This window comes from Vipera berus (genome assembly GCF_964194415.1).
Source record: "Vipera berus genome assembly, chromosome: 5".
Classification (NCBI taxonomy): Eukaryota; Metazoa; Chordata; class Lepidosauria; order Squamata; family Viperidae; genus Vipera; species Vipera berus.
The window spans coordinates 35402922-35424534 of NC_138207.1; the positions used below are offsets into that span (position 1 = coordinate 35402922).

Genomic DNA, 21613 nt, shown 5'->3' on the forward strand with positions numbered 1-21613 from the left:
TAGAGATTTCCTATTCCTAATTCTTTTTTCCAACATTCTTTCTATTTCACATAGAAGGTATTTATATTAGCAAAGTTTAATTCCTTCCTCTAAAAAAATATTGAAGGTAGGCTTAGTTCAGAACATCTCTGTTCACACCTGGACAAATTCATTAAGACAGTTTTGCCATCTTGCTGTGGCCTCCCTGTACCTCACTTGACACTTTGAATTAATATTCCCCCCCCCTTGCCAGCAAATTGCTTGAGGTACAATCCCTTCCCTCCCAGACCCCCACCTCATTTCCTGAATTCTAATTCTTTGTATAGAAGCTTGATAGTTCCTGCTGCTCTATTTATTTTCCAAGGGCCATCTCATCTTGCATCCATTCCTCAATCCTGATGTATGAGATAGATAGCTATGTCTCTCAAACTCTGTACTGTTTTTCTGCCAATTAAAAAATAAAAATAAAAACAATAAGTTAATCTCTATAAGGATGGCCCTGCAGTATAATAGGCATGGTGAAAAGATGATTTGGTGCTTTCTTCTCTCTCTTGGGAGATAAATAACTCACAGGAAAGAAACAAAATAAAACATTATAAAAGAAAAAGAAAAGTCTAGTGCAAGTTCTTGTCTATATGAAAAGCTTAATGAAGCTGGTCAAGATCAGTGAAGGAAGAGATACAGAAACCATGATAGATTTAATATTAAAGAAAAGATGAGAATTCTGAAAACAATAAGAGGAATTTCCCAGCCTTATATATATTTTGTTAAGTAGAAACATTGGAAACACTTCTTCCCAGTGTTTCTTTTCTCCTAATATAATATGCTGCTTAGCAGAAGCTGCCAACAGATGTTCCTTGTCTCTATCTTGATTGTTTACCTCTCATACATATTTAACTATTTCTACAGATAAATTTGATTATACGAATTCATTTCAATGGGGTATCAGACTTGGCAAGACAAAATATTTTTTTATTGCTCTACATCTACATCAGGCTCTAGATCACAGTTTTATAAACTTGGCAACTTGAAGATGTGTAGACTTCAATTCCTAGAATTCCATATATCTTAAAAATGCCAAGTTTGAATTCCAACTGTCCTAGGTGGAGGGAGCGCAACCCTCCTAAATTTCTCAATAAAATTCAGCACCTTTATCCCCTTGGATTACCAACTCAAGAACGGTGAGTACAACTTTATTTTGACCACGAGGAAGTTTCTAAGATAACTCATTTTACTTCCTCTTGCTTAGACTGCTAAGATTGTGAAAGATATAAAGCTGAGAAGGGAGAGTCAAGAAATGAGCCCAAATTGAAATCAGCATTAGATTTTCTGTGAAATGAGACATATAGCCTGTGTCAAGTTAACCATATATTACTCAATTTATCCATTTTTTCCCCCACATAGAATTTCCTGATGCATGGGCTAATCATTTGTACATTTGTGTCTGAGCATATTGTGCAGACAGGAAACTGGGTTCATTTGGTAGACAAAAGGAAAACTGGGTAGGGGCCAGATAACTGAATGTCCAGAGAAAAGTAATCAGGCCTCCTCATGATAATTTACCTAGCTCTAACCATTTTCAACTTTCTACATGAAATGCAGCTGCAAAGATGCATGACTTGTGGCATAATGACACTACTTATTAAAAATACAAGAGTATTTTTGCATCTGTCTGTCTGCATCTCCTTTTCTCTACACCGACACAGGGAAGAGGATTATGGGCTGCTATTTCAAATTCCTGGTAAGAATAGTCTACAGTTTTCTGAAATAAATGTAGATTTGCAGAGCAAAAATGGGGGTGATGAGATTATAGATGAATGAAGTTCATTCCCACACCGATGAATCACAGTCATTCAAGAAGCAGATTGTGTGTCCACATTCCTTTGAGCATGAATACCAATGCCACAGTAAGATGAAAGAAAAGCAATCAGCTCATTGCAGAAAAGCTTCATTTACCTGTCATGACATAGATTCCTATTTGACTGGAGGGTGGGGCAGACAGAAGCTCTGTTGGTGGAACACCATATTTGGGATCCTAGTGTGTGCCCAAACACCACCCTTGGTGCCTTCATGACTTCTTAAAAAGGATTCTTTTAATAAAGAGGCAGGGAAGACACAAAGAAAAGATATTTCTCTCTTTTACTTGCTTGTCTGGAAAAAGACACAAATGCTCTCTTTGTTGGATTTATTACTACAGCATGGTAAAATCCCAGGTATTTAATGCTTTTAACTGCCTGGATGGAAATTTCAAGGCTGAGAAATAAGACATGCCAAGGAAAAGCTTGATGTATGGTATCTTGTCAGGTTAGTTCATATTCTAACATTAAAAAAATGTTTTCAACTAGCCATGGCTACTCTGGAAGGCTTTTCTGAATCAGCAGGTCTCCTCTTGGTAATTGCTTTGTGAATGCTTTGTAATTGCTTTGTGAATGATCCCACCATATGCACCCCAAATTCCAAATGTGCCCTCACTTATACCCTTCCCCAAATACTCCACTGCCAAGCACACCTGTTTTTAGAGTAACCTATAAGCCTTACCTTCACCCAATTGGATTTAAGTTGAAACAAATACAGTCTTTCAGACAAATTATGTCTATTTAAAAATATGTGTAATTTATTTTTCTCATTTTTATACTGAAACAAGCAGGATCATGGAATAATTGTGGCATTATAGTATTTTCATCCATAATAACTATGGTTATTCTTTTTATTGCTACTGTTAGTAGCATTTCAAAATCTTTACAAAGGGATATAAATGAAAGCTACAAAACCAAAAAGTAATTAATTTTATGGAATGAGAGATGTTCACTAAAATATATTATTTAACAGTTCATGTTTATATTTTATTTACAATTATATAGACTCTGGCTATAGTTGTTTAGGATGAACAAGATATAACTTTTATTACTTAGTTTCGCAGTCCACAAAGCCATGGGATTTTTAAGCTATGGTTTGTCAAACATGCTATAGTGACCTGAATGACACACTAACCAAGCCACTGTAGCTGTATTTTTATAAGATATTGGGGTAAGCAAAAGTTGTGTAAACCCAGAAATATTCTGTATTTGTTCAGTTAGCTAACCTCTAGGAGTGGAGAAAAAACAATAAAAATATTTATTAGGTGTTATGTAAAAAGGTTTCATTTATCTGAGAAAACTTGCTTTCTGTAGTTATTCACAATGATCCAGTTAGCTCTGGATATTAGAGCTAAGGATCCACATTACTGGATAACTTTATCGGTTTTAGGGGGAAAATTCTGGAAATATAAAATGCTGTGTCTTCAACTATAAATCTTGATTTTTCATAGGCAAGAAATGCCATCTTATCTCTATGCAATTCTCATTGTAAATACATGCTTTTGAACAATATGGTCATAAATGGTTCATTTAAGCACACATAAACCTCATTTTTCTCAATTATATTTATAATTATATAAAAATAGAATAATAACCTCCAACTCTTTCATGGGTATACTAAAGAGATTAAAGTAGAATGCTAAACATGAAAAAATATATATAAAGGTACACAAGAAAATAATTTAATCTTTTCAGACTCAGAAAAGAGATTTCCGGAATTCTAACTAGAAGTAAAAGCATGTTTCTATTTTTTTTTACTGAACATATTTAAAATAAAAAGAAATAGAATACGAAGAATTAAATACCCTTAAAATTTTAGCCATACAGTAATGAATAATTGTAAGGCTCCTAAATACTTTCCTTCAATACATTCATAGAACAGTAAGTACAATATAACTGAATATATGTCTAAATATGAAATTTTTCATTTAATGATAAAGAATTATGGTGAAGGAATTTAATTACCATCTGGGCATCAACTATCCACATTAATTTATGTCATTTTCCCCCCATACCTCTAAATTATCAACAAGGGAGATTTAAAATTATAGCATTTCACAGAATAAAATAGCATGAAAGAAACTGTGCCCAAACCAATTTCTCTCCAAGGAGTCATCATTAAATTTTACTTCTTTGCCTGTCTGGGTGATGTGTGCTTTCTAATTTGGCATTTAACAAATTGAAGCAGTGAATTTTCATATTATTTTTTAATTTGTGTCTGTAAAAGCAGGGAAAAATTCTTTTTAAGTTCTTCAATCAGATATTTATCAAATATTTATTTATTACCTTCCTCAATTTGTAAAATATTCAACTACCTAGGGCAGCATATATAATATCAGTATAAATCAGCCTAATCTCCACAAGGTCTGGAATAAAGTAATACCTTCTTTTGCATCTGGGTCAAATTCTCATTATAGTTGTGGACTCAGGTAAAGCCAGCTATGATTCTATTTGCAATATAATCTTATTTTTTATTATAATAGTTGTATAACATTGACTCAAAAAATTGACAATAGTTTTAGATATATTCAATAAATGCAATTGCATAAAACAGTTTTAAAATATCCATTACCAATCCACCCAGATTTTCTAGCCCAGTAATTATCTTATAAATAAAAGGGACCCTAAAAAACTTTATTTTGTGGATTCCTTGGTATTCTGAGTTTGGTTGTTTGCTTGAGATGTTTCATTACCTGACTAGGTGGTATTATCAGTGCTGATGAGTATTGGATTGGCTCCCTGTCTACATACAGTAGCTGTCCCTGCCTGCATTGTTGGGTGTGTGGTTTTCTCCTTTGTAGTTTCTTAGGTAGGGTATTGTTTTGTATTTGACTGCTTGTCTGGGGTTAATCCCTGTTTACCTGGGTGATGTTTTCTGGAGAAGATGTGTTTTGGTCTTTTTGTCTTGTTCTTTGCTTTTTAAATGTTTCTTTGGAATGATGAGTAAATGTGTTTTATCTGTATCTTTCTAGGAGTTTTGTTTTAACTGTCTTCTTAAACACCATTAGGAAGGGTGCCATTTAGATCTGATGATAGACCATTCCAGAGGATGGGACCTAGACTGCAGAATACTGTGTCCTATTCTCTTTTTTAATGAACCTTACCTAAGAACAGGACTTTTGTCGCTATAACTTGGGATGAATGAACCAGTTCTATTTGAAGGAAGAAGTCCTAAACACAAAAACACAATGGATGTGATTTATATTTGAAAAGATATTGGAAGCCAATGCAATAACTATAACATGGCATTGTGTAATTACTGCTGGTCTCATTAACCAACAGACAAGCTGCTATATATTGTACCAGTTATAGTTTTTTGGTAAACAGTCCTAGAGTTGATACTGGCATAGACAAATCAAGAGCTCTCCAGCCAATCCACAAGTGTCAGACTATCCAAAACTAAGCAAAGAACTCCTGAGCCACAACCACCACCACAGCATCAAAAAATTTGGCATGGGTTCCCCCCAAATATAGCATGGTCAAAAACACCAGCAGGAGCTCACTGCTTTAACAGTTTAATTTTTAGGTTTGTTTTTGTCCAAACCCCAGAACAGAAATAAGATGCCAATAACATGGTCTTATAATCTGAAGAATACTATAGACAGTCTCAATAATATGGTCTTGTTATCTGATGAATTTCCAGCTAGATGGGTGAGGTGGGTGTTCTAATAATCTGACAGTGAAATTAGAAATTAAATTACATTGTTTGACAATGTATAGGTGTCTCTTCTGAAACAAATAGACAGGGTCAGAATGAGGAAACCCAAATCTCATGAACATATTAAACTATTAACTTTTTCATGAACCATGAAAAAGGAACCTATCCTATTGTCCTAAGAACAAAAAAAAAGTTGGTCATAGAAAAATATCTGTTTGCCTGTGCGTATATGTGTGTACGTATTAGTAGAGATACACTGTAAAACTCCATTAGGACACAGAGACATGCATTTCCTTGCTCTGTGAATTTATATGTACTATAATTGACCTTACCTACTATCTTTAATAATTTATTGTTTTGCTTTATTCAGGAAGCACAGGAACATGATTTAATCTTCCTGTCTGATGTTTGTATATTTATTCAACATTTCATTAAAGGCATGAAAAAATAATTTAATGATTTGTCTCAACAATTCAAGTCAAACCTATCACATTAGAGTCTAAATTAAAAAGGCAAAGATAATAAATTTCAAAGAGAAGGCTACCTTATCTCAAGCAAAATAAGTGAGTGGCAGAAAGATAGAAAAATCAAGTGTTAATTCACACTTTACTACTTAGAATTATCTTAATGGATTTTCAAAATGATTTAAATATTTCAATCCTCATAATCATAAAAATATTTTTGTAAGAACACAAAATATAAATCCTGATATTTGCATTCCTATTTGCAATGAATGGGCCAGGTATTTCTATTTAATTTATATTTACTTTAGAAAGTAGAGAAATGAAGATAGATATAGTCTGAACTAGCTTCCTGTTGAAGCTTTCATACTTGGAAACTTGTCTTCTTAGTACTGGATTATAAGAATTTTCTCTCTTTTTTAGTTGAATATGACAGCTGAAAAACTAATCTGTTCTCCTTTGAAATGCATTTTAAATATTTCTTTTAAGATGGCTGAGACAGCTAAAAGAGTAATCAGTTCACAGCTGTAATGCATAATTTTAGCTTAATATAACTAAAAAAGCTTAACAATCTATTAGGTTTTAGGAAATGTCTGTAAGTTTAAATACAAATATAGGAACATTGTGTATGAGTGTGCACACACACATCTGTATATGATACATGGATACATATGGATACATATTTATTTTATTTTTTTATTTTAATTCCATTTATATCCCGCCCTTCTCCGAAGACTCAGGGCGGCTTACAAGCTTAGCTTACATATGTCTGTATATTGTAGAAAATCATATGTTTGTTACTCTCTATTTTTGCCAAATTGTCTCTTTGAAAACAAACAATAGAATTCATGTGTATTTAGAAGCAATTCCTGGCTCCTAAGATAATTAGGTACTGTATACTGCATGATTATTTCAGCCTTCATATTTCATTGTCTTTGTTACATTGTATGTTATCATTTGTAAATAATGCAAAATTCAGGATAATCACAAATTGCATGTTCATTACCATTAACATTCATTACCAAGTTACGGTATTTCTGAAGGATTGCTGGCTACAAATATGCATAATGTAATACTTTAATTTTAACACTATGGATTCTTATTTCTCTAATTCCTTTCAGATTCCATTCTTCCGTCATTCATTTTACTAGCTACTTTCATATAAATGAGTGTCAAAGTCAGTTCTGTCATAAAACAAGCTGACCTACATGGATAAGGTACAATTATAATGGTATGGATATTATTTTTTAACGAAGAGCTAAACATCATGTGTGATTAAAAATAGGATGGAAGTGGACAGGTGTCTGTGGTCCCCTAAAGAATATAGATAAATTAATAATCATCATCTTTTTTACTGTTGGTACTAGCTGTCAACACTGTGACAGACAGAACTGAAGCCATTTTCATTTTGTCTTCGTTGCCACGTATTTAGTTAGAAGAAGGAGGGGTGTTGTGTAGTTTTCAGTTAGCCAAAACATTTCACATGTATGGGTAACAAGGTCATTGCTGATAACATTTTGGTGGGCTGGAGCAGCTGGGAGGAGTGCCTGCCTTTTACACAATTGGTGAATGTGATTTATGACAGTAATTTGGGGTGGGAAATGAAACTTGTAACTTTGTAACTAAGGGAGGGGAATTTAGTCTTTGGTTCACCCTTATATGTGCCGTAATGTTGTAGCCAAATAAAAATGTTCTTTAAGGAAGAAATGCTTACCTTGAAGTTCTTTTAAATGGCCTCATCTATTGGAACTATGACACTAGCAGTGAAAGAGAAAGTATGTCAGGAACTGGAAGTGTGGATCAGTCCATAATGACTAGCACAAGAGCCAGAAATGGGAAGAGCCAGATTCCATGTTTCCATTCACGCATACTTCATTTTCATTTATTCTTCTCTATACATCTCCTACCTAGCCTGCAGCTATCCATTCTGACTTGCCCATCCTTTCTCTTTCTCTCATTCATATACATTGTACAAAAAACAATATATGATCCTGTCCTCCAGAAGACTCCCTCCCAAGTAAGCATACATCTTAAAAAACTTAGTTCATTCGGATTGTTCCTTCAATAGTCCCCTCTCCCTAATTTTTTTAGAGCACTGGGAAATCATGGTTCAAAATCTATTACTGATGAAAGCATGAGGGTGTTATTCTAGAGTTATTGCACAGACTTCTGAAGAAATTAGTGGCTGCTTTAGACCAAGATTTTAATGCTTTTAAAACTAAGTCATATCAGGGATAAATCATAACTTTAAATAACAAAAATACATCCATGAAAAAAGTACCTAAGGGATTGGCTTTTTGAAAAACCAATTTTATCTAAAAAGGATTTTTATCGTATAGACTTTTTCATGCTTAGTCCCTTAATGAAATAGGCCCATAATTTTAGCTTCACAACATACAGTATTTAAAATATAACTAGATCACTCTTTACAATTTTCTAAACCTCTAAACCTTTGCACATTGTACACTGAAGCACCATTACTAATGCTTTGTGATAGACATCCAGAGGTCCATTTAATAAACAAGTTCTAAGATTTGCCATTTTTTACCTTATTCTTTGACAGTGTGTGGATTTGATGTTCTGCCAGTTATAATTTCTAAATAAATGTATGGAATTCTTTCACAGGGATACAAGGCTGCTAAAAGTCTTTTCTACCTAAAAATAAGAGAGAAAATGTGATAGCAATTTACAATTTTCAAAGGAGTTAGGTGGAATGTTCTTTGTACAAAAGTCTGATATAAATCTGTCCAGATGATCTTTTTACAAACTATAGTTAAACTTATTATAGTTCTTATTGCAGTGCTAGGCACGTATGTTCCCATTAATCTTGGACCCAAACTTTTGAGTAGATTTTAAATCTTTTTAGCATATGTGTCGGGCCTCGGGAGGTAGGAATTTCCTGGCGGACGCCTTGTCTCGGCTACCACAATACGATTGTCGGAAAGAGGAGGTAGTACAGGCACTGGTACCGTCGCCCCGCCCGGTGGAGGGGGCGGAGCACAGGGCCAACGCCGTGACAGACGGCTTCCTGCGGACCTGTAAGGGAGCATTGGCGACTGATGAATGGATGCAGGCGCACCCCGACACCCTCTCGTTGCGGGACGGCTTAGCTTGGCACGGGGTCAGGCTGTATGTGCCTGCGGCGGCACGGGATCAAGCGCTCTATCAATGCCATGACGCCAGGCAGGCAGGTCATTACGGGTTCGTGAAAACCCTGCATCTGGCCCGCCGCCAGTTTTGGTGGCCAACCATGAGGCGAGACATTGAGAGCTATGTGCAGAAGTGCCGCATTTGCACAACCACCAAGCCCTCCACTAATAAACCGGCAGGCCTTCTGCAACAGGTGGCAGACCCCGTACGACCTTGGCAGGACATTGCCATGGACTTTGTGGTCGAGCTACCGGAAAGCAGGGGATATAACGTTTTGTGGACAGTAGTAGACTTGTTCTCGAAACAAGCCCACTTTATCCCCTGCAAGGGGTTGCCTTCAGCCCGTCGGCTGGCCTGGCTGTTTGTCCAACACATTTATCGTCTCCACGGGGTGCCACGACGTATCATCTCCGACCGTGGGGTACAATTCACGGCCCGGTTCTGGAGGGATTTCGTGCGTTATATCGGAGCAACACAGGGCCTGAGCTCGGCGTACCACCCAAGCACAAATGGAGCTGCGGAACGTGCAAACGCGGCGGTGGAGCGATACCTGCATTGTTATGTTTCATACCAACAGTCTGAATGGGTGGACCTGCTATCCTTCGCGGAAGTAGCCTACAACAACGCAGTGCATAGCAGCACCGGGTTCTCCCCCTTTAAAGTGGTCTCTGGTTACGAGTTCGTTCCTATCGCAGGGTGCGACCAGGGGGCCCCGGCATCCTGCACACCTGGGGAGTGGATGCACCGGTTGGAGGAGGTGTGGGGGATAGCAAAGAAGGCGTTAGAGCGAGCTGCAGGGTCATACAAAGAGCAGGCAGACAGGAAGAGACGGCCGTTTGCACCTCCTAAAGTAGGTGATCTTGTCTACCTCTCCACGAAATACCTGCGGCTACAGGTACCATGTAGGAAGCTAGGGCCCAAATATCTCGGACCCTTCCGGGTTATACAGGTAGTAAATCCTGTCACCGTCAGACTTCGGCTACCCCCCCTCCTTGGAAAGATACACCCCGTCTTCCACAGTAGCCTGCTGAAGCCTGCTACAACCGCCTCTGTGGCGGTGGGGGAGGGCGGCCCAGGGCCTGTACACGGCAACCACTATGAGGTACAGGAGATCCTGGACTCCCGGAAACGGAGGGGGCGGGTGCAATACTTGGTGCTCTGGAAGGGGTACCCCATGGAGGAGGCCACCTGGGTACGGGATGGGGATGTGTGCGCACCACGCCTTCTCCGTGCTTTCCACCGGAAACACCCGGGGAAGCCGGGGGGGAACCAGGGGGGGACTGCTAGTCATATTACAGACTACTCACCTCTCTCTCCTTGCATTCCAGGTGGGCCCCTGGTAGAGGGGGCAGCATGTCGGGCCTCGGGAGCCCGACACTTGAAGGGGGGCCCCTCCACCCCCCCGGCACCCCCTGCCTTCCCCCCGCCGACCTCACCAGGCTCCATGGCGGCTCGGAAGGCTCTGGGACCCGCGCCACCACTCCCGCCGCCTCCGGACGCGCCGCAGCTGCTGACCTCGCCCGGCGGCGCGTCTGCACACGGCTCCCCGGCTCGGAAGGCTCCGGGACCCGCGCCGCCACTTCTGCCGCCTCTGGACGCGCCGCGGCTGCTGACCTCGCCCGGCGGCGCGTCTGCGCGCGGCTCCCCGGCTCGGAAGGCTCCGGGACTCGCGCCGCCACTTCTGCCGCCTCCGGACGCGCCGCGGCTGCTGTCCTCGTCCGGCGGCGCGTTTGCGCAAGGTTCCCCGGCCTGCGGCATGCCCGGTGGAGGCTCGGGTCGGCTCAGCGTCTCGGCGGCCTGGGAGGCTTCGAGAGCTTCGGCCTCGCAGCGGACTGCTTCAGAGACTCCGCCGTTGCAGCTGTCTCCTCTGGCCGACGCCATGCCTGCGCAGGACTGTGTGGTTTGGGAGCTAGCGACGCCATTAGGGGACGGGTCCCTCCCCGCTGCGGTGACCGGGTGGCTGGGGGCCTCGGGCGTGGACGACAGGGGGGTTCGGAGTTGGGCGCGGCAGGGAGTGGGTGAGGGGGAGGAGCACGGTGGCGGCAACACATGGGAGGGGGCTTACCCGACTGGGCGACGGGCGAAAGGCCTTGTAGGGGAGGGGTGGGGAAGTTATAGAGAGTGGGAGGGCGGGGGCGTGTTTGGGTGGAGTATGGGTGGGGTTTTCGGGTGTGTATATAGTAGCGTTGGCTGCAGGTAGCGGCCAACGCTGGCTTTGTTTCTTGTTGCGGCTGTTGCCCTGAAGAATAAAGTGCTTCTAGACCGCAGCGGAAGTCTCTCGTTCCTGTGTTCGGCACCTGCCCTGCTTGTTGCAGGACGAGTTTTGACAATATGTGGATTAGAAAGTTGCTAGTTCTTTTTTCAACTTTCCAATGCTAAATTACTAGAAATTTAGAAATACCTTTCCAAATAAACTGAATATATTTAGATCATAATACATTATTCAAGACTTATCAGTCAAGACCTCTGGCATGTATATACATGTGGAGCCAGCAGATAGTAACCAAATGAATGAGTTCACTAAAAATGTATGTGATTATAGTTTATATTGATGTCGGGTCAGAATTTACACTTTTTAGAACCAAGCTACAGAAAAATTGTATTTTAGAATGTTTAAGATGTTTATATTCCATCCTCATAACTCCAGAATCTAATGCAGTAGAAAAAAGGACAGAGAACAGTAACCAGTAGTTTCTTTAAGATGAGTGTTCCCCAACTAGGGTATCTAAACTGAAAAGGCATTTTTTTTCTGGTCACTGTTTATTAGATGGAAACGTTTTATGGTTTTCAGCATATATGTGCTGCCATCTAGTGGTCATGTGTATTTTTGCAGATACATTTCACAGCAACTGTTATATCTGAGTCAGAAAAAGGGAGCTGAAGGAAGTCTCTGAATATAACATATAAGAACATATGAACTTCTAAATATATTTTATAAGAATGGTCATATTCATTTTATCAACACAACACTGAGAAGTTTGTTTTAGGAATCTGGGTTTGTATAGAAGGCATGCATGACTTTGCACTTTTCAGAGTGAAAAGTTTCTTCCTCTTTTTTATATCATCTTCAAAATATTGGAAAGTATAAGTATGCAATAGTGGTGAATATCTGTTTAAGTATGATTAGAATGTATTTTCCAATGAAACAAGCCATATTAGGGATGCATAAACAGGACCACATTCTAAAATTAGTAAGTGGAGCTCTTACTTCATAATATTCTTCATTGTTATGGATGTTATGCCTGCATTTTCCAGGTATGATTAGCCAATAGATTTTCTTGCCAGTTTCCATTTGCCTTATCACTTTTCATCTCAGATACAGAACACTGTATTATATAGAGCTGGCACCCAGATCATGCCACTTGAAGCTCTCATGCTCCCACTGATCTTCTGTGCCCCCCCTCCATAGCTCCTCCAAGATAGTCTAATGCAGGGCCCCCCGACTCCCGGTCCATGGGCTAGCACTGGGCTACAGCATGCCAGAAACCGGGCCACACAAACAAGCGAAGCCCCATCTGCAGGATGCAGGCGACATGAGAAACAATGCCCCTTCCAGTCCACGGGAAAAAACTCTTTCCATGGAATTTGTCCCTGGTGCCCAAAAGATCGGGGGACACTGGCCTAATGAAACCTGGCAGCCAGTTTCCAAAGAATAGCTCCTAGTTTCCTACTGGATTTGGGCAGGTTATGAAAGAAAACTGATGTGTCAGTTTTTGACATTTTTCCAAGTATGGTCACTTTCAGTACAACTAGAAAACTGTGAGAGGAAAATACAGTAAAATCTCTGTTGACATCACTTCATCTTTCCTCTTTTCTCCTCAGCAAAATAAAAAGCATATAAAAAGGTTCCAAGCTGCTGAAAAGTGACTTGCTCTTATATAAATCACAAGATGTACAAACTTTCAAGGAAAACGTATTGAAATATAATTGCAAAGTAAAAGGATCTGCCTCTTTTTTTTTTACTTTTCTCCGCCACAGATGGAAAATTTCCTTTTCAGGGGTTAGATTTAGGACAGGAAATTCTATGGCTTTGATCAGTTCCATCATGAATGATTCATCAGGGTTAGAAACAGCAGGTTTATGGCATCAGAAAGGCATGTATGCTATGTTAGAAACGTGGAAGGCTTTTCTACCCTTTCTCATTGTGTCAAACTTTAAAGGAACATTGTGGTAGCTTTGACTTGGTTTTACTTTAAGTTAGCTTCTTTCTTTGAATGAAAACTATGTTTACTACATTATTGCTACTAATATTGAAAATTGTTTCTATGCTTCATTTATGTATGTTTTAATGTAATCATTATAGTTTTTTTAAAAAAAACATTGTCATTTGATTCTTGTAATCGTTTTCCCTCTACATCAAATATATGCTATGTCTATATAATAAAACATCTGCCTTTAATCTTTGAGAGTTTATGCTATAATAAAGTTATTAGTTGATAAGACAAACTATTTGAAAGACTCTAAAGGAACTACTCCTTTTAAAATATTTATGAAATCTTAAGTCTGTTTGCCAAAGTTTCAGTTCTGCAAATAAAAACTCAATAGATATCTGAATCTTTGGGGTATAAGAGGAACAAAATAACACATTTTAAAAGCTTGCTCTTGGGTGCATTCAATATTAAATAGTAAAAACAGGCAGGGAGAGAAAGAGAATTTGTGTGATTGCTATTTTGTTCTGTTTCATGCTTCATAATATATTCTGATGTGAATGCTTGAGGGGATAATCAAGAGATTGAAATTGTTGTTGTTACTTTTGCCTCCTTCTCCATTAAGGAATCTATACTGTCAGGATAGACAGAAAGAAAAATAATATCAGCAACAAGGTGGATCGATTAAAAAAGTGATGGTTTTATCTTTGGGAAACCTGAAGGGCCAATTGGAGACAGATCATCTATCAGAAGTTGGTTGCTAAAAAAAACCCTGACTTGATGGCACATAATCAATTTATATCTGTCACATTCTAAAGTATGTTCATAAATTTCTACTACCAATGTCTGTCCTGCAAGGTCCCCCTTCTTAGCAGGTGTGATTCCTCTTACTCTGCTATCAGGAAATTGCGTGTGTGTGTGTGTGTGTGTGTGTGTGTGTGTGTTAGAATAGAAATATGGATAGGATAGGATAGGATAGGATAGGATAGGATAGGATAGGATAGGATAGGATAGGAGAAGAGAAGAGAAGAGAAGAGAAGAGAAGAGAAGAGAAGAGAAGAGAAGAGAAGCTGAAAGGGACTTGGAGGTTTTCTAGTCTAGCCCCCTGGTCAAGCAGGAAAACTATACCATTTCAGTGACTGTCTAGTCTCTTCTTAAAAACCTCCAGTGATGGAACACCCACAATTTCTGATGGCAAGCTGTTCCACTAGTTAATTGTCCTCATGGTTAGGAAGTTTCTCCTTAATTCCAGGTTGCTTCTCTCTTTGGTCAGTTTCCAACCCTCCCTCCCCGAGCCTCCAGCGCTCCACCTGCCACCTTGGCACCCTTCCCACCAACCCAGCACGACCGCCCTGTGGCTGCAGGGGCTGGCCTGGCATGGGAAGGGCATGCATGCCCCGACTGCCCGCTTCACCACCCTCCCTCCCTAAGCCTCTGATGTTCCACCTGCCACCTTGGTGCCCTTCCCACCGGTGCCCTTCCCACCGCTGCCCAGCATGGCTGCCCAGGGGCTGCAGGGGCTGGCCTGGCATGGGAAGGGCCCACCCGTCCGGGTACCATACCTGGTCCACCACCATGCTCTTGCCATGTTGCTTCACCCCATGCACAGGCCCTGCCCCACCTCCACGCGCTCGCGGCCTACCAGTACAGGCAAAAAATAAGCCTCCCCTGAATGTAAATCCCAGTGTTTATTTCAGAGCCCAAAAGAAAGTAAGACCGGGTCTTACTTTTGGGGAAACACAGTAGTTATAACTTTGTTTGCTTCTAGCTGTTCACAGATGTTTTTTGATTATCTTTTCCAGGATCTTCCCAGGTATTGATGTTAGTCTGATTGTATAGAAGAGGCCTGAATTGCCTAGGTTAAAAAAAAAAGTTAAGCTTTTTAATATCAGATTTCTATCTTTCACTGAGAATTGGGCTCAAAACTACACAAAGAATGTTAGATGACACAAAAGACATTTGGGTGAACTCAAGTACATGATTTTGATAAAAAAGATATGAAGATGTGTTTTTTTCCACCAAGATTTCATGAATATATACTGTAGCTCCTTTGACATTTCCATTACTTCTCTATCTATGACAATTAGTCAGTCATATAGTAAGAATGTACAGTTTCTTATGCTGCCAACATTGCAGAAGTAGCCATAAACCTGCAAGAAAATTTCATACTGTGATTGGTATGGAGCAGATGGTCAATAAGCCATTCCATCACAGTGCAGCCTTCTCAGGTTTCCAGAGCAGACAAGGTGAAATCTGACCCTCACAGTCCAGGTTTTATTACTAAATTTGTGTTGACACATACATTTTCATAATTTATTATATTTACCACTTCTTTTTTTAATCTAGATTTCATTGTTGACTTTGTCAGATTACACCTCCATTTTATCTTCAGAGTTATTCTTGATGTAGGCTGGGCCGTGAGATGTCCCAGCTGAAGAGGCCAGAAGTTTAAGCTTTCACTATCCTTTATGAAAGAATTGTTTTTGTTTCTAAGTCTGGATCTATGGGAGCTATAGAAGGGATTCAGAAAGTGAGTGTGTGAAAAAAGGATTGGGAATTTTTCAGCTTGAAAAATGATTTACCTTGGGATATTGGCATATATGTACCTATAGAACCTGTCAGTATCAGAATGACAAAAGCATTGTCATGGTGCATTGCTGCTCCATCCTCTTGAGACATGCATGATGTGATGCACCCAGGAAAGAGATGGGACTTCTGTTGCCATGCTCTGATGTTGCTTTCATCAATCTGACCTTCTTGCAATCCCCACCACTATATGCCAGTGTTCTGGCATTCAGCTGGTAGAAATGCTTTTAAAACTTTATTAAACCAATAGCTTTAATTTGAGTAAGACGTTTTATTGTAAAAAAACAACTGAGATATGAATGCCAATAAGCTACTTAGGGCTACAAAAAACCAACTCAGCATCTTAAACTATGTCCAGCAGGTAATTGGTAGCCAAGATATTTCAGTGCAGGAACAATGGGATCCTTCAACTTTTCATAGATCAGCAATCTGGCTGATCCACTGTGCATCAACTGCATTTTAAGGGCTCTTTTCAAATCTGACTGGCTAAAGTACAATTGCAATTGGTGCACTAACTGTAATTGGGTGAATATGCTCTTCAACTCAGCTGACCCCTGCAAATCCACTGAAAACCAGGAAGAGAATCAAGGAACACTTTTTCTGAGGGATGGAAGCTTCCTGAAGAAGCTTCACCTCATTTTTCACTAGGCCAATCTTTCCCTTGCCAACAATATATACTGCTCAAAAAAATAAAGGGAACACAAGATAAGACATCCTACTATTAAATATAGTACAGTGTGTTGTTTAAGTGTTCCCTTTATTTTTTTGAGCAGTATATTTTCAGCTTGATCTCCACCTTTCAGGCCTATTGAAATGAGGCAATGTTTAAGGTGCTAATTGTTTCCTTGGACCTGAAAGATAAAAGGCAATAGGGCTAGGACTTATTAGCATATCTGAGGGTGTGATACTGTAAAGATCTGAGTGAGTTTCCCAATAGTTTCATACAGATGTTAAATGGGAAAAAAGTGAAGCAGCACAGATCAATGACCTACAAGTGTCAAGCATCATTGGTGGTAACAAAAGCCTCTAAGTGTTCCAAAAGACACCTTATAACAGGACTATAATTAAAAAGCTATTTTGTGTTGAGGGAAAATACTTTCACTACATCATACAATGCCATCCCCACCTCCCTTAACCATAGACCGAGTCCCCAGCTAGCCTATTTAATCATCCTGGAAAGACAAGTGTCTATTTAATCAGCCTGGAAAGACCAGTGTCAACCAAAGATGTGACAGGGCTCATTCTTGAAAAACCCAAGGACCAGCTTTCAAAAAATCCAACTGAGGCGAACCAGTTTTAATCCCTATGCTATTGCAGCAGTCCCCAAATTTCTGAGCTAGCTCTCTATGTACTAATCCAGGGGTAGGCAACCTTGGTTCTTTTATGACTCGTGGACTTCAACTTCCAGAATTCCTGAGCCAGCATGGCTCAGTAAGAAAACCTCTCCATTTCTCCTCAGCATGGCTGGCTCAGGAATTCTGGGAGTTGAAGTCCACGAGTCATAAAAGAGCCAGGGTTGCCTACCCCTGTAACTGTAATCCATCCTAACTCAAACCTCTCTGTTGGCCCTTACGGACTCTTCCGAGTGTGTGTGTGTGTGTAGCCGGCACTAGGACCCGGTGGAAGCGATTTGTGCGGACCATCCGCAGCTCTTAATTCTACCGTGACTGGTGGGTAGCGATGACGGCAGGGCGGAGAAGCGAAGGCAGCGGTTCTTAAGTCCCGTATTTTCTTTCACCTCGGACGCTTTCGGATCTGACTTCGTGAGCCAGGGCAGACGAGGACGCGCAAGGAAAAAGACTTACGGCAGCCGTAAGGGCGGCCGATGAAGTTCGGCACGGAGCTTCTGAGGAGAGGTTGACCACGAGGACGCTGCGTCCGCAAGCACCCAGTACAGGATCGCGCAGTGAGTGACTTATTCCTTGGCGTGTCCGCCCGTCTGCTCTTGTCTGGAATGTTTTTACGGCTGGTTTGCGTGCCGATGTATAGGGAGGCTCTTAGTCTGATCTGTTGCTCAGCTGCGAAGGGCCCTGCAGTTTTTCTTGGAAAATAAACGTGTGTGGCTCGGGAGACAAGCGAGCGCGTGTAAAGGCAGCCACTCCCTTCTTCTTCTTCTTCTTCTTCTTCTTCTTCTTCTTCTTGAACTGGGGCCCCGGGCTTGAGCCGATCCAGAGATCACACCCCTTCTTAAAGGTGGAAGGGCGGTCTCGCTGTTGTCCTTGAAAGTTTGGAGGCAGCGGTGGTCGGCCGTCTCCTGGCTCGGGTCTGGATGCAGAGTGGTGGAATGCAAAAGCTGTGTGTGTGTGTGTGTGTGTGTGTGTGTGAGAGAGAGAGAGAGAGAGAGAGAGAGAGAGAGAGAGAGAGAGAGAGAGATATTCCTTATTTACCTTTCCGGATCCTCCAGGTTAGAAATGATCGTGGCCAAATTCATCTCTGCTGAAAGGATTAAGCGACGCTCGCAAAGGTGGTTTGGGAGGTTGCTGTTTGTCAGTGTGTCTTGAAAAACAGTCTTCCAGCATCAGTCCCATGTTTTTGTTTTTCTTTGACTTTAGACCTCGAAACCTCGGAGGGACTAAGCTACAATTTTGTACCTACCCATTAAAAAAAATCTTTCTCAAGTGACTTAAACTGTAATATTTGAGTGAAATCCATCGTTGTTCAATGGGATTTTGTTTCCTCCCAAATACTAAGAATTCATGTCTTAATAAATACACCATTTGATCTTCCAAGAATGCACAAAGCCCTTTCCCCTCTAAATTTGTACTTTTATAAATGGTTGCCTTGAGGTTTCTCTCTGCTGCTTCTCTGAATTTCTTAAGATGTGATCTCTGGTTAGAAACTGAGTATGAGAAAAAGTTTTCCAGTGGATATGCTAAGTCACATAATTGCAGGCATTTCTGAGACAGGCTGACTTAAAAGCTGCAGATGATGAATATCAGAGCAGTTCCATCAGCTTCACATTATTGCTACAGGCAGAAATGAAGACACACATGTTCTACTATTTTCCTGCATGGAAGCTTTTCAATTGCAGTCAGTTGACGATTAAACCTTTCACCTGATATGGACATTTTTATTTTCTTCCTCCCCTAGCTGTACATTCAATATTTCATTAGACTGAGTTCACATATTGCACTAAACCAAACATGGTTTCATTCTGGTCACTTATGAAATTATTCTTTATTCAGTAAACCACAGCCTATATAAACTATGGCAGAATGCAGTGTGTGCATGTGAATAGTGAGTTTATCCTTGGGTTGGTTAATTTATGCAACAAGTATGCCCACAATGTACCAAGGATGTAATCAATGTATTCTTTATGAGGTTGAAATCTGTACAAGGTTATTTCTGCATCTAAGTCTTTGCATACATGCAAAGGACTATGGTGTTATTTGATGTGTATGCTGTTTTTCACTGTTCCTTCCAGCAGAGTCCAGAGGAAAAACAAAGGGAAAAGCAATCTACAATAAATAAATGCAAGCATGTAATATTTAAGTTACTAGGGAAACAGTCCTATTAATACCTAGGTATCCTATTGAGTTGGCTTATTAACACTTGTGTGAGCAACTCTAACTTTCAAGGCTTAGTAGTATGGCCAGGCTAAGGTTTTGTAGGAGAGATTTTTATATATGGGGCGGCATTACTGAAAAGATCTCAGTTCTAGTCTCCACACTATAGACCAGACCTTCAAGCAGAACTCAGAAACATGATTTAATGGCCTTTTAGATAATTTTCTGTGGTCTCAACAATACTTTGAGGAATAAATAAGCTTGCATGTTTTAGGTGGCCCCAAAGTTAGCAGCTTTCCTTCCTGTCTTTCTTAGTGGGTGTAACAAGAAAGTTGAATGGATTGGAAGAATCGAGTATAGACAGATGGCCACAGCAATAGAAAGCCGCTCACACATTGCTTAGTCAGAGAAAGACTGTCGAGATTAGGGCAGTAGCTTAATTGCTGCCAGGTGCTATGGATCCTTCCTAGAGCTGTAGCTGAACAGAGCATGCCCATACTTTTGCTGAAAAAAATCCCCTCAATGTTGTGGCATCCACCAGATTCAGTACAGACTAAGGCAACAGTTCCAGACAGAGTAGGTTTCTACGTTCTCCATCAAGGTGTCTCAACCTGTATCTTTGATCCTTCTATTACCACTGATAGCCCTTTTGGCTACCAACGGCAGGTCTCTTGTCTCTACTCTTGTGAGTAAAGACTTTAATATTAATATATGAAGAGGCTTTATGGTTGTTTCTCTTAGGCCAGGCATGTCAAACTGCCGGGCTGGATGCATCAGACTGAAACCGTACCCACCCATTGCTGGCAGTGGGGAAAAAGTCACAATACGTTGTGTGATGTCATGTGACATTGCGAGTTTGCCATGCCTGTCTTAGGCTAATGAACTAGTCCTCATGAAGTATTTATGTTGAGTTTTGAGAATCCTGGTGAGTCTTTTTTGTAGTCTGTGGTTGTTACCTTTGTTTTTAACTACAGGGCCAAAATAAATACAGACACAATGGCCTCATTCACAATATATACTCTGTCTAGTTTGTGAATTAATAATAAACCAGGTAGTTTGAATTTGTACTACAAGTTAAACACAAAAAAAACTATCTTAGGATGTTGTATGAGGTACATGTTTCTTTGACCTAGTTAACTGGGTTGTGCGTAGACCAATTTTTCAACACTGAGTTACCAATTATCAAAGCCAGCAAAAGTATAGTAATCCTTTCATCAAAGGATCATTTATAATAAACAGTTCTGTTTATTTTAATGTAATTTTCTTTATAAGTGCAAAGTGGTTTAGAGCTAACTTTAGAAGTATCTTTGGGGGATGAACTTCTTTTACTAAGTACATTATTCTGTGTTATTCAAATAACAATTTAATATAAAAAACAATTTAGAATGAAAACGTTAGATATCTTATTGGTTATGAATGTCCAAAGTAGCTGTTGTTGATTTACTATTGCAGGAGATTGCATTAGTAACTTTGCACACTCTTTGTGTCATTTTGTTTGATCCTTTATAAAGCTACTTAATATATATTATTAAAATTTCAAATATGCCAACTAATAAAAAAATTTCTATTGTTTTATAGAAGTGTTGTGAGAAAAAATCATGTAATAATTGAAAATAATTATTAAAGTAATCATGTATCATTTCATCAGAGCCATTTTCAAATAAGTTTTTTTTCTTTTTAATGTTAAGTGATAGTGGCATTTTAAATATACCTTTGCTAAATATATCCATTGATAACATATAGGCTCACTTCAGGATGATCTCAGGTTTGAGATAAATGTCTGATGATGATATGGAATTCTGAGAAAAGTTTTGTTCTATAATTCTTTTATTTTCATATGTAAAAAAAATTCTGGTTGCAGTTTTGAACAAATGGTAACTTCTTGCAATGTGTAAATGTGGGAATTTGATTTATTGTAGCTTGCACTAGTTCAGACAAGCCAAAATCAAACTATAGTTCTGCATTCAGGTTCCCATTATTTTCTGTGGCATTAGGATCTACCTATTATGGATTTTAGAAAGTTCATGGAGGTATGTGTGTAACTATAAATCCCGTTGAATGGAATATACTAGATTACTATGAACAAAGACACTTTCATATCCATTTCATGACTCTCAAAAGTATTTGAAGATATCTTTTTATTGCTTTGTATATTGCATTCTTATTATTTGAAGTCAGCAATAAGTTTTTAGGCAGGTAACAAAACATTTAAAAAGCAAACTTTTTATGTTGCAGAGAAGGAGAGAATGACAAAGCTCTTGTAAATTTC

At 39.7% G+C, this 21613-nt stretch overlaps 1 protein-coding gene across 1 annotated transcript in view; it reads left to right on the forward strand.

Moving 5' to 3' along the window:
* The first annotated feature begins 17536 nt into the window (after positions 1-17536).
* The window catches only part of SPSB4 (splA/ryanodine receptor domain and SOCS box containing 4), a 188826-nt gene continuing 184749 nt past the window's right edge, over positions 17537-21613 (forward strand). The window contains exon 1 of the mRNA XM_081328925.1: positions 17537-17744. The gene's annotated coding sequence lies outside the window, so the exon portion shown is untranslated. The remainder of the gene's footprint in view (positions 17745-21613) is intronic.